We start from the raw sequence: 12,806 nt of genomic DNA, 5'->3' as shown, positions 1-12,806 counted from the left end.
GAGGAGTTCAGCGGCCTGATCAACCACCAACCTCTTCCTGTCTCGTTCGTTAAATTCTTAAGACGTATCTACGGTTTTGCGCACTCGTCAAGGGTATCCAGAGCTCTGTCGTGTTTGTTTTTGCGGAGCCTAGCAAACTCCGTGCGTGTGTCTTCGGTGGAGCCTAGCAAACTCCACTTGTGTTTTGTCTGTAACCGCAACTCAAGAAAGTTTTTCCTGCCTGCACCGCGACCACCTACGGTGTAAGTAAAACAATCTTTAATTAACCGCTACGAGTCCATGCCTAATTCTAGTCCGTCGTGCAAAAATACCCGCCCTACCATTGCAGGCTCCCGGCCACAGCCCGCCGCGTGCCTTCGAAAGCCTCAGACTGCTCCTGGCCCGCACAATGAGTTCTTCAGATGCTTATGGAACCAGACACATCTCTACAAAACTAAAAGAATGAAGGTGCGCTACCAAAGGTACAGGACATAGGACCAGATTTTAGAGCGTATTTATGCACCTAGGGTAAATACCAAAGTGCAGAGGGGATTTACATCTTCACTGACTGCCTTTCTGACATCCATACCAGCCTCTGGCTTCTTTACTATTCCTTCCATCCAGGAAGAGCACACACCAACTGCAGAGGATCAGCCTGATGAAAGGTATTTAAACCTGAAAGCTTGCTAAGAAGAATTTTTCCAATTATTTGAGTTGGTCTAATAAAAGATATCAGATTTACCCAAAGAACCTTGTCTGCCTATGTCCTTAAGCTAACATGGCTACAACCTACATTCCTGAGGGGCAAATACAAGTTTTGGAAATACCAGCAAGCATTTATCATTATCTTTAACTGCCCATGTGCTGTTAAAAATCCCTACATCTTTTATCTGGAAGTGGTAACAGACTTCAACCTTTTATATGGCTCAACACAAGAGAGGAACAGAGATCTGTATTCTTCTTCTGGAGATAGAAGATTTTACTTGGTAGTCAGTTTACTCTGTAATAAGGAGCAGAGAAATGACCAGCTCTCCCAAGCTGGAAATCTTGCAGTAGGCTGTATTACAGTGCTCAGCTGCAAGATAGCAAGCTAATACTCCTGAATGAATCTGAGTAGGGGAGTGGATATATAATACATTTAACGTAAGATCTTTCTCATGTTGTAAAGTTACCCCTTAAAATGTGTAGTAACTTTTCCAGTTTTGTATGTGTATTGCTTGCCTACTCCACTTTCGCTACAACCCCACTTTTACTAGGTTGTAAGATCCATTTACTGTGGGGTAACCATGTGTTCTGTCCAAATCATTATTTATTCTTCTCACATGAGGATGCTTGTCCCTGAGGTCTCCTAGACTTTGAGTCTCACATCGAACATCACTTCTGTCACTGAAGCTTCTATATGTTTCATTGCTAACATATTATGCACAGCAGCCAAAGACCCTTTTTTCCAAATACAACTAATACGTTCATAATTATTGAGGAATATTTCATAGAACCCCTTTTTAACATTTAAATGCGGCCAACCTTCTAGATCTCACAGACAGTTACGGGCAGAACAGAGCCCTTAGATTGATCACTAAAAGAGAACAAGAAAATTGTCTCTTCTTCTACTGTTAAAATTCTGTCAGTGATAGACCACAAAACCTGACAAACATTTCCAAATGCAAGCAATATTACTACCTGCCAAAAGCTTTTCAAATCTATCTTTAATGTCACCAGGCTATACAAAACTAAAAAGAGTGGAAGAACATTTATTGCAGGGTTGGAGGGAAAGGAATAAGCAAAGGCAGAAACATATGGTAGAATGGTGCAATAAAATGTAAGGAAGACATCATTTATCACTGTTACCTATAACTATCAAATGCAACATAATTATATTTGACATAAAGTGAACTGCAGCATGCCACTCAACACTGTAAATATTCAATAGTTTTATTTCAAAAAGAGTTACAACTCACTATGATATGATATAAGGTCCAAAAAATAATTTACTGCTCTGATAGGCATGATATCACAAGTCTGCACAAACTGGGATCACTGAGCTGTAGCAATGTCCTGTCTTCCTGTACTGTGATTCTTATATAATAACTGGCTGAATGCTGAAAGATAGCATTTCATTTTCTGATATTGCTCTAGAGCAGGGGTTCACATACTGTGATTCATGTATCCCTGGCAGTACTCAAGACATGTCTACAGGGTAAGCAGCAGAAATTGTGTAATGGCAGATTTAATTTTCATTATAATAATAATTGGCATTTAAGGGGTTGAAATATAAAACCTATGCTGGTAGGGGTATGCAAGCAGCTGGCAAACCAGGAAGGGGTACACAATAAGAAAAAGGTTGGTAAACTCTGTTCTAGAGCCAACTAGATGGCATGGATATAATATATGTGCTATGATCTAAATCAGCTGAATTTGCCAATGGAACCAGAATCTCATAGCTGGGCATGTCCACACATTTATTAATGTGCCTTAGATACTGCACATATAGTTTAGAAACTCCTTAATAAAGCTAAATACACAGTACCTGAAGTTACTGTGCAGTACCACCAGTACATGATCACTTACTGCGCCTTAGCCTAATAATAACACTGGACACATTGGCAACACATAGCAGGTGCACACAGGTGAACATGCACACCCTGAGCTTGGAGATGCAGCCCCTGTGAAAAGGCGCCACCAACACTGCTGGCGACCTCTGTGGGCAGTCGCTGCTCACCCCCCACCCCGCCACCAACACTGCTGGTGGCATCTGCAGGTGGTCCGTGATCGCCACTGGCCGCTGCCGACACTGCCAGTGGCATTTGCGGGTGGTCACCAACCGCTGGTTGGCACTTGGCACCCGCACCACCCCCGACAGTGCCATGGCTGCCTGTGGGAGCTCCCTGTGGGAGCTCCCTGCTCACTGCCACCACACTGCTGCTGTCAACAGTGCCGCCACTGTTTGCAGGAGCTCATTGTGCCCCCCCAGCCTCCGGGGACATGCGACATTCATGACTGGACAGTAGACTATTAGCATAGTTTTTGCCACAACACACTACTGTGCAGTGTTATTAGGCCAGTGTGCAGTAAGCATCTTGTGTAGATGCCCCCACTGTAGATTATTGTGTAGTAGCTGTATATTCTGTTTCTAAAATACTCTAAATGTGGATCTGTACACACTGCAGTCACAGAAATGATTGCAATGTAATATAGTAATAAATTGTGCTAGCTTCAAACTAGCTTGTTAGGTACCAGTAGCAGTCTAGTTGTGGCAACATAGAGTTCAATGCAGACCACACAACGAAGCAGGATAAATTATTCTGCACTGAGCCCTTTGGTACTGCAGCTAAACTGTTTCCAGTTTCCAACCTAGATTGTCTAATGCAGTGGTTCTCAATTCATCTCAATACCCTCATTCAGATGAGTGGTGCATGGCCAGTCCACAGGCCCACAGAGCTCTCCACAGGCCTAGAAATTTGGTGTCAGGACAAGTGGCAGCAGCATTAATTAACACTGCCACTGCTCCTCCACCACCAAATTTCCAGACCTGTGAGGAGCCATGCAGACTGAATGACATGGCGTTGTAGGCTAGATCTGGCCCATTTCATGGACACCCTGGTCTAAATCCAACCTTTGGATAGCATAGATATACCCTGACAGTTTGTACGTATCATTCTTACCGGGGCTGGAGTGAACTACACTGATACAAATCAATGGAGTAACTTCACATTCATGCCAGTGGAACCAACCTGCTACATTACACCTGACTCATTTATGTTTAACAGTGTTGGATGCATCACAAGCAAAAGCTAGTCATGTTCTAGGCAAAAGGTTGCATAGGCTGTAAACCCGATCCAGTCCCAAGGGGAAGTCCAGAACAAGGGTTTAAACATAAAAGCATTGTTACAGCTCTTTCACTCTGTCCTCCTGGCTTCAGGCCACTGCCATGTGTCCTTTTGCTGTAGTTACTACTGGCCCTGGTAAGCAACATAGTGTATTTCTGTCTAGCACTCAGGCCTTCCAGCTCCACATTTTAAGCTTCATGCTGTGTAGCCTTTCATCCGTGGTCAGCTCTCAGGCTTCTATCTCCAACCTTTGGTTCTTACTCACTTGAAGTTTCTGCTGGACCAAACTTATACTCCCTTTTCCTGTACTCTGGAAGCTACAGAATCCTCAACTAATAGGAGGTTGAATTGGGAGTTAATATATTGTCGAATAAATAAACCAGCAGATCCGTTATGCTGTGGCCACAAATGTGTTTCAGTGATGCCAAAACATGTGATTTCCTCAAGAGGAGGGTGACTTTTAACAGGGGTATGTGCCAATACTGGGGAGGGGATAAGATCTCACCCTAATTGGCTGTCTACCTGAAATACCCACCAGCTGAGGAAAAGCAGTTGATCAGGGAGCCTATAGGAATGGACAGTAGGGGAGTGAGAAGTGGAAGTAGCCAATCCTATTTTTATAGGAGGCAGGAAGAGAATAGAAAGAATATAGCAATGCTAGGCAACCCTGATGTCTCTTGTCCCCTTTTTTACTGTGTCAAAGGGTTAACTTACAACCTGCTCTTACTCCTTCCACTCTACAACATCCTCCTGGGTGTCCTTCCTGCCCATGCCTAAGACCTTGGAAGATGTAGAAGAGAGATCACAATGAAGTAACTTCTCTGGGCCTGAGAGAGAAGAATAAACAACTCAAGAACTGTACGTGAAGCAGAGGTGAGCTGTGGTTCACAGAATAGCTCAGGTGGGTACTGGGTGTTCATGGGCATATGAGCTGGGGTGTGGGGAGGACACAGTTCATTAGATTTTTGAAATTTAATACAGAGCTCCCAGATAATCTTGCTGGCTGACATTGGGCAGCCAGCACAAACTCCAGCAGTCAGCACCAGAACCAGCTCATTCACAGTGTTCACAATGTGTAACACTGATTGTTACACATACCTCCTGGAGATGTCTAGTTTATAAATTAGAAGGTATAATGTAATACTTCTCAAAAATTGCTTTAAGTTGATTTTGGGATCATTTGTCTCATGATTTTTTGAACTTTTGGGATTAATGATACTGTTGTTTGCATTAAGATCAAGGTACTAAAATCTTCTGTACAGATATGCCAGGTAGTAGAAGTCATATCTATATCAGTCACAGACACGTGTGTGCGTGTTTGTGTGTGTGTGTGTTTGTACACATATATGTATGTACATAATGTATGAACACATGGACACTTTATTCACAGAAATATTTCTGGATTTTCTTTAATCCTGACAGTTATCTGAGGGTGGAATTTTAAAATAATATATAGGAATCCAAGTTTTATTGAATATTTGTGGGGCTTTGTACTTAGAGAGCAGCTGATTGAATGTGGAGCACTGGATAAATGCACTACACTTCTTGATATCTGCTGTTTTTCCATGAAGATGTGAGAGGTTGCAGCACAAAACAAAGTTCATCTCATGTCTCAGAAGGCAAATCATTGGTTTGAAAGCAACTGTAAGTTGCAGTCAAAACTAGGCTGTGATTGCTGTTATGTTAATTATTTAATGTTTAAATACAAGCTCTCCATGTGTAACACCATAACCCTGGTAGGTTGTCCACAGCAGACATGGGTCCTGGGGCCTCTGATTTTGAAAGCATGATTCCTTACTGTTTAAAATAGAAAATTCCCCTCTCTTAGCCAAACCAATAGACGTTTCTTTAACCTCTCTATATAACCCAGTTGCCACTAAAGCAGGACAGAATACCACACTGGGTAAGTGGGTTATAGACTAACTTTGGTCAGAGAATTTCATCCTAAATTTCAAAAAGCCACCTAGCAACACAATAGTCCCAAGTTCTTGAGACAGGGACCATGTCATCATGCAAGTTTATACAGCATCTAGCACAATAAAAATTTCATTTGGATTTGGTCCCCTAGGTAACATACAAACTTAAGTGCCTGTTAAGCACACGGAATTAGGATCTGGCCCAGAATTCTGAGCCCTGATTATAGTTACTGATGGTATATAAAAGAGTGTTAGCTCCATAAACAATATTCTGTAGAGTATCTGAACCCGGTATTGGCCTGATTTCATTGTTCTTGCGCAGAAGGAAGTTAATGAGATTTTTTTCTTGAGTCAGAAAAATTAGCCCTCAATTTATGTGAAATAATTATTGTAAATATAATGGAGACTTGGGTAAGAGAGGCATTACTGTTTATAATAATGATAGTCTGACACCTAGGGTCTATTTATCCTCAAGTCAGACAAAACGCAAAAAAGCTAAGGTGTTTATAGAATGTAGTTTTCCAGCGGTACCACTGTTTCTACAAGTTACTTTTGATATAAGCATCCATTTAGACCTTACAAATTGTCCACCGTTTAAAAGTGAAATGAACATGAATTAACACAATAGGAAGTTTTTATACAAAGGTATGAGAAAAAGAGACAAAACTAGAAAGTTGCCTGTATTTGGTGGCTGTCACATTCTGCATAGTTTTCCTTTTCAAATTCCATTCTCCAAAAATATAAAAAAATGCAACAACAACAGTTTTTTGCAAATATGTGAACAAAGCACATTGCATGCTTTTTCTGCAAAGAATACTGATGTCACAATGCTCCTTTTGATCCAAACATGAGTAATTGCTCTTCCAACTTGCAGGCCAAAGTCTAAGGGCATATGCACCTCTATTCATCAGTAATGAGTTGTCAGAGAGACCTCTAAAATGCCCATGTAATCTTTTGTACTCTTCCTCAGGCTTTGATTATAAGCTCCAGGAGGACTATACATTCTCCTTGAATGGAGTACCTATTCCAATTGCTTTCTGGTGCAAAGGTCCCTCGTTCATTCCCATGCTCAATTTTATTCTTCACAAGTAATTATAATTTTTCTGTGGATATTTTTACACTTGGTTATTGTGTGCAGCAGTTTCTTTTTAGTATAATTTGTTAATTGTTGCTTGATAAAATAATGAAGAGAGTTGGACACCATGATATGTAAGTAATTTTATTTGAAAGAAGGAAACTTGATATTGTAGTTAAAGCCCAGGGAGGTGGAGATTTGTATTCTATCTCATCTCCCACTCTACCATAGATCTGTTGTATGATGCAAGGCAGGTCTCCTAATCATGCTGGGTAACTTGTTTCCCCCCTCTAAAATGGAGATAATATTATCTCTCAATTATAAAACATTCTGGCAGTTTGGCTTTGAAATGTACACATTATCTGACACAGGTAAAGTCTGTAATATTTATTTAAAAAACATGAGCAGAGAGAAGAAGCAATTATCTGTATTAGACTTAAATCAGGGTAGAGATTTTCCTTATGTAGAATAACTAAATCAGAGATGTATAAGCTTCTACAAGCCTACTCTTACTTCAGCAGATGCTGTGAAAGGACATGCACAAAGCAGTCTGTTGAATAGAACAAGGGTTCCTAAGATGTGGCCCACAGACCAAATATAGGCTGTGGATCCCTGTCATCTGGCACCCACTGCTACCCCTGGACCTGAGCTGACTCTAAGGACATGCACTGTACATGGCTCCTGATCCAGGATCTGTGCTACACACAGTGCCTGCTTCACCTTGTCCGAGTCTATGCCATGTATAGCACCTACTCCAGAACCTGTACCAGACACAGTGCCATCGCCCCCTTCCCCCACCACAGCTGGTCTGAGATTGCGCTGCATACAGTGCCTGTTCCAGCCAATTTGTGACCCACACTGCATGCTGGACCTGCTGACAGGGAAGGGGTGGGGGTGTAAGGGGGAGGGGAGAGAAATTATTTGGGGGGGGCTGAGTGTGTGTGCTCCTGTGTGCACACATGTTGTGCCCCCCCTTCTGCCCAGCAGGTAAGTCTGTGGGGGAAGGGGTGTGTGTGTGTGTGGGGGGGGGGGGGCCCAAATTGAGGCCCTCACAGTGAGGGAGCGAGTTGGGCAGAGGCAGGGGCAGGGGTGAATGGGGCCCCGGCTGGGCCAGGTGGTGGGACAATCAGAGCCTGGGCAGCTCATCCAGGTGTGTGTGGGGGGTGCTCCTGCCACTGTGCGCACCCCAAGGGAGGCCCAGGGGATACATGCCCCCTATCTGTGTGTGGGGTGGAGTTAGGTGCTGCTGCATGCTCCACTGCAGCTGCCTCCAGTCCCATGCAACGCCACATGCATCCCAATGCTGGGCAGACAGGGGACACAGTGCAGCCTGATGGTTGCAGGCACATGGTGTTGTGCTGCTCCTGGGGCAGCTGGGCAGAAAGCACAGCATGCAGTGGCAGCCACCTCCACCCTACACACAGATCAAGGGCAGATGCCCCCTGGGCCTTCCCCGGGATGCACACAGAAGCAGAAGCCCCCACCCCCCAACCCCCGGCTGAGCTGCCCAGGCTCTGATTGTCCCACTACCCAGGCAGACTGAGGCCTCATTCACCCCTGCCCCTTCCTCTCCCCCACTCCCTCCCTCAATGTGGGTGCCTCAATCTGCATCCCCACCCCGCAGCCAATACCCCTTCACATAATAGGTAGACTGATACTTGCCTGCTGTGCTGGGCAGCCAGTCATCCACACACCAGGCTGTTTTCCTGGCTGCGCGTGTGTCCCTCTCCACTCCTGCTGCAGCTGCCTGGAGCCTGCAGCTGGGCTGCCTTGCAGCCCTACCTGCTGCCCCACATTTGGGGGGCTGAGCCCTGTTAGCCCTGGCCTTCTGCTGTCTATGAGGGACACACACCACATGTAGTGCAGATCTAGAGTGAGTGACACAGGAGTTATATCTGGCATGGGGAGGGGAGGTGGGCAGGGGCGTCAGCTTGATCCCAGCCATGGGTGGGGCCAGCTGAGTCTGACACCCCTGAAAGAGAGAGTTATTTGAATACCGAGTAGCTGTTCTTAAACAATGGAACTTTAAAAGAAGTCTCAAACACAACATTGCAGAAGAAGAAATTATCCACAACTGGATTGTGTTAAATATAATCTAAACAGGGACTATGGCTTCCTATCCTACCTAGACTAGCTTTTGTTATGCCTTTGTCCCTATGGGTTTGTTATTTGTTTACTTCAATAAGCACTGTCCCCAATCCCCAACTCTACTTCTCTCTATCCCTTCCCTGCTTTTTGTATTTAAATCACACTATCTACTTGACAGACTGCTCTGTGCATGTCATTTCACAGCATCTGATGGAGTAAGCTCAGGCTTACAGTTTCATAGAAATCAGATAAGTAGGGCTGGAAAGGACCTCCAGGGGTCATCTAGTCCAACCCCCTACCTGAGACATGATCATCCCTATCCAAACCATTATATGCAATCCATAGTCTAAACTCTTCATAAAACTACTATCAACCCTGACACAACACAAGACATAACACTTTAACCTGCCATAGGTAAATCAGGGGAACCATGGCAGCCATGGCCCATCAGTCTTACCTCAATCCTGGGGAAACTCTTTGAGAAGATCATCAAGGAGCACATCTGTGATGGGCCGGCATCAGGGATGATGCTTAAGGGCAACCAGCACAGTTTCATTAGGGGCAGGTCATGTCAGACCAACCTGATTGCCTTTTACGATCAGGTCACAAAAGCATTGGATGCAGGTGTCGCCATGGATATAGTCTTTCTGGACTTCAGCAAGGCCTTTGACACTGTCGACCACCCCATCCTCATTAAAAAAATAGGCGACTGTGGCATCGATGCCTACACGGTCAGATGGATTGCTAATTGGATGAAGGGTTGTACTCAGAGGGTGGTGGTGGACGGGTCATATTCGACCTGGGGGGAAGTGGGCAGCAGAGTTCCCCAGGGCTCGGTCCTTGGGCCTGCACTATTCAATCTCTTTATCAGCGATTTGGACGATGGGGTGAAAATCAACCTGTTCATATTTGCGATGATACCAAAATTTGGGGTGAGGTGGGCATGCTAGTAGGGAGGGAAAGACTGCAGAAAGACCTGGATAGGTTGCAAGGGTGGGCTAACAAAAACAGGATGCATTTCAATACTGACAAGTTCAGGGTGCTGCACTTGGGCAGTAGTAACCGGCAGCACACTTATAAGATGGGATGCTTCTTGAGAGCACGGAGGCAGAAAGGGATCTAGGAGTCATTATTGACTCCAAGATGAACATGGGCCGACAATGCGAGGTCACGGTCGGCAGGGCTAACCGGACCTTATCATGCATCCACAGGTGCATTTCGAGTAGGGCCAAGGAGATGATCCTCCCTCTCTATGCAACACTGGTCAGGCCTCAGCTGGAGTACTGTGTCCAGTTCTGCGCACCCCACTTCAAGAGGGATGTGGACAACATTGAGAGGGTCCAGAGGAGGGCCACCCACATGATCCGGGGACAGCAGGGCAGACCCTACAATGAGAGGCTATGGGACCTGAACCTGTTCAGCCTTCACAAGAGAAGGCTGAGGGGGGGCCTGGTGACCGTCTATAAACTCACTAGGGGGGACCAGAAGGGTTTGGGGGAGACCTTGTTTTCCCTAGCGGCCCCTGGGATAACAAGGAATAACGGCCACAAGTTGTTGGAGAGTAGGTTTAGATTAGACATTCGTAAGAACTACTTCACAGTCAGGGCGGCTAGGATCTGGAACCAACTTCCAAGGAAAGTGGTGATGGCTCCTACCCTGGGAGCCTTACGAAGCGGCTCGATGCCTACTTGGCTGGGGTCATTTGAGCCCAGTTTTCCTCCTGCCCAGGCAGGGGGTCAGACTTGAAGATCTACAAGGTCCCTTCCGACTCTACTTCTCTGATTGTATGGCAGCCAATGTCCTGCTTTTATAAAAGGTTGTTAATATACGTTCAAGAGATCCGAGGTAGAGGACCACACTTCTAACTACAGGGGAAGGCAAAAACTGCCACAGTCCGTACCAGTCTGAACATGGGGTAAAATTCCTTCCTGACCCCAGATATGGCAATTGGTCTGACCCTGAGCAGAGGGGCAAGAGCTTCTAGCCAGGAACCTCTGGCTTTGGTTCCAGCAGGAGCATTGGCACACCGCCGTAAAAGCTCCCAGCCTTGACTGTAGTCAACACCCAAGGAAGGCTTAAAAACACCCTTACACATGTAGCGGAAGTGGGGGACAGAGCAGCCAGCAAAGCCCAAAAGAATAGGAACTACCCACAGAGGAACACAGGCGTAGCTATGCCTAGATCATCCCTGACCAGTGGCTGTCCAACCTCTTCTTGAACACCTCCTGTGATGAAGAGTCCACAGCTCCCCATGTCTATTCTACTGTTTCACTATTCTAACAGTGAAGAAGTTTATCCTGATATCCAACCTAAACCTAGTTTGCTGCAACTTCAAGCCATTATTCCACATCCTACTCTCTGTAGCAAGTGAGAAAAGTTTATACATCTCGATTTTCTCTACCCTGCCTTCTGCTTCTTTTTAAAACATGTTTGGATTTATAATTCTTTCTCTCTATAAAAGCTGGAATAAAGCTGTGACACATTCAGAGCTTTGCACAGTTGCACTCCAAGGAAGCACCCTCCTGCCCTCTCCCAGAAGCTCAAGCCTGAGGATCTGAAAAGAAAGCTAACATTCAGTCCAAGTAAGGAGCTAGCTTTCAGTCTTTATAAAGTCTTTGTAAAGTGCTCAAATGCTCAGTAACTGGGGGATCTGGCACCCTTGGGGCCCTAAATTATTTGGATCGTCACATATGAAGGAAAGCTATTTCCTGTAGTCAATTATCAAAACCACCCTATGATGTAGCAATCTGTCACAAACCCATCCACAGGGAGCCTCCAGAGCCCTGAGTTTCCCTGCTGTACCACTTCTTGTCCCAAGGAACAGACCAAGGTTTGCCCTGGGATAACTCCTCCTGGGATAATAAGCCTCAGCTCCATTGCCCTTATACCCAAAATCGCAGACATAGCAAGGAATTTCTGCCAGCCCTAGGTAGCTTCCCCTTTGAATTAAGAAAGAACTTTTAGGTCCCCCTTTTTGTTAAAAGGGCTAGCCTGGACTCACCCAGAGATCATGCTTTCCACGGGCAACTAGTAAGGAGGCAAAACAACAAAACAATTTATTATGTACATGAAAATAATGATACAAACAAAATTGACCATAAGTTTGGAAGCAGAAAAATGAGAAAAGTAAAGTTTCCTATCCATTCACCTGGCTACACCCAAGCCCTCCTGAGGGCCTTTAGAGATCAGCCTTCCTGCTGATTCTACAAGCCCTGGCTGCTACGGCCCAGACACTCCAAAGTAACAGATCTAAAGACTCTGATTCAGTCATAGCTAGACTCTAAAAAGCTTCTAAAGCCAACCCCCTTCCCTTTCACCTTTATTCTAATTGTTCATGAGCAGGGATCTGGGTTTTCTGTATCCCACAGAAAAACAGAAAATGGATTTTCCCTTTTAGCCAAGAATCACACTGATTTTAACAGAGAAACACACAGATTTTCCACTTTTGCAAAGAGCTTTCTGCAGGCTGGCAGAGTTCCAGGCTGCAAGGGGCTGGGGGGAAGTGAGAGCCCAGCAGCTACAGGCAGGTGGTGTTGGCTGCTCCTGCGGTTGCAGCAGGGAGCAAAGCAAAGGGAACTGTCAGTAGGTGTGGGGTGGAGGGGTATGGCTTGTGCTGCTACGTGCATCCCAGGAGGGCTGTGGGCTGGGGGTGCTGTGTCAGGGTCTTCCCAGCAGGGGGAGGGGCAGGCATGCCTCCAGATCTGCATGCAGGACGACAGCAGGCTGCCACTGTGGACTGGGACTCAGGCACCAGGCTCTTCCTGGCACTTGGGGCAGGTGGCGGGGTGCTGGGAGGGCAGGTTGGGGGTAGACATGGTGAATTTTGGAGTGGCTGCAGTCCTTCTCCCAGCTGCCACCTGCCCTGAGCCCACCTGCACTGCTACCACCTGCCCCTGGTCTCTTCCTGCCCCACCAGAAAGA

This window comes from Alligator mississippiensis, chromosome 5 (genome assembly GCF_030867095.1).
Source record: "Alligator mississippiensis isolate rAllMis1 chromosome 5, rAllMis1, whole genome shotgun sequence".
Taxonomy (NCBI): Eukaryota; Metazoa; Chordata; order Crocodylia; family Alligatoridae; genus Alligator; species Alligator mississippiensis.
The sequence above is the reverse complement of the archived record's forward strand: the minus strand, read 5'-3'. Positions refer to the sequence as shown.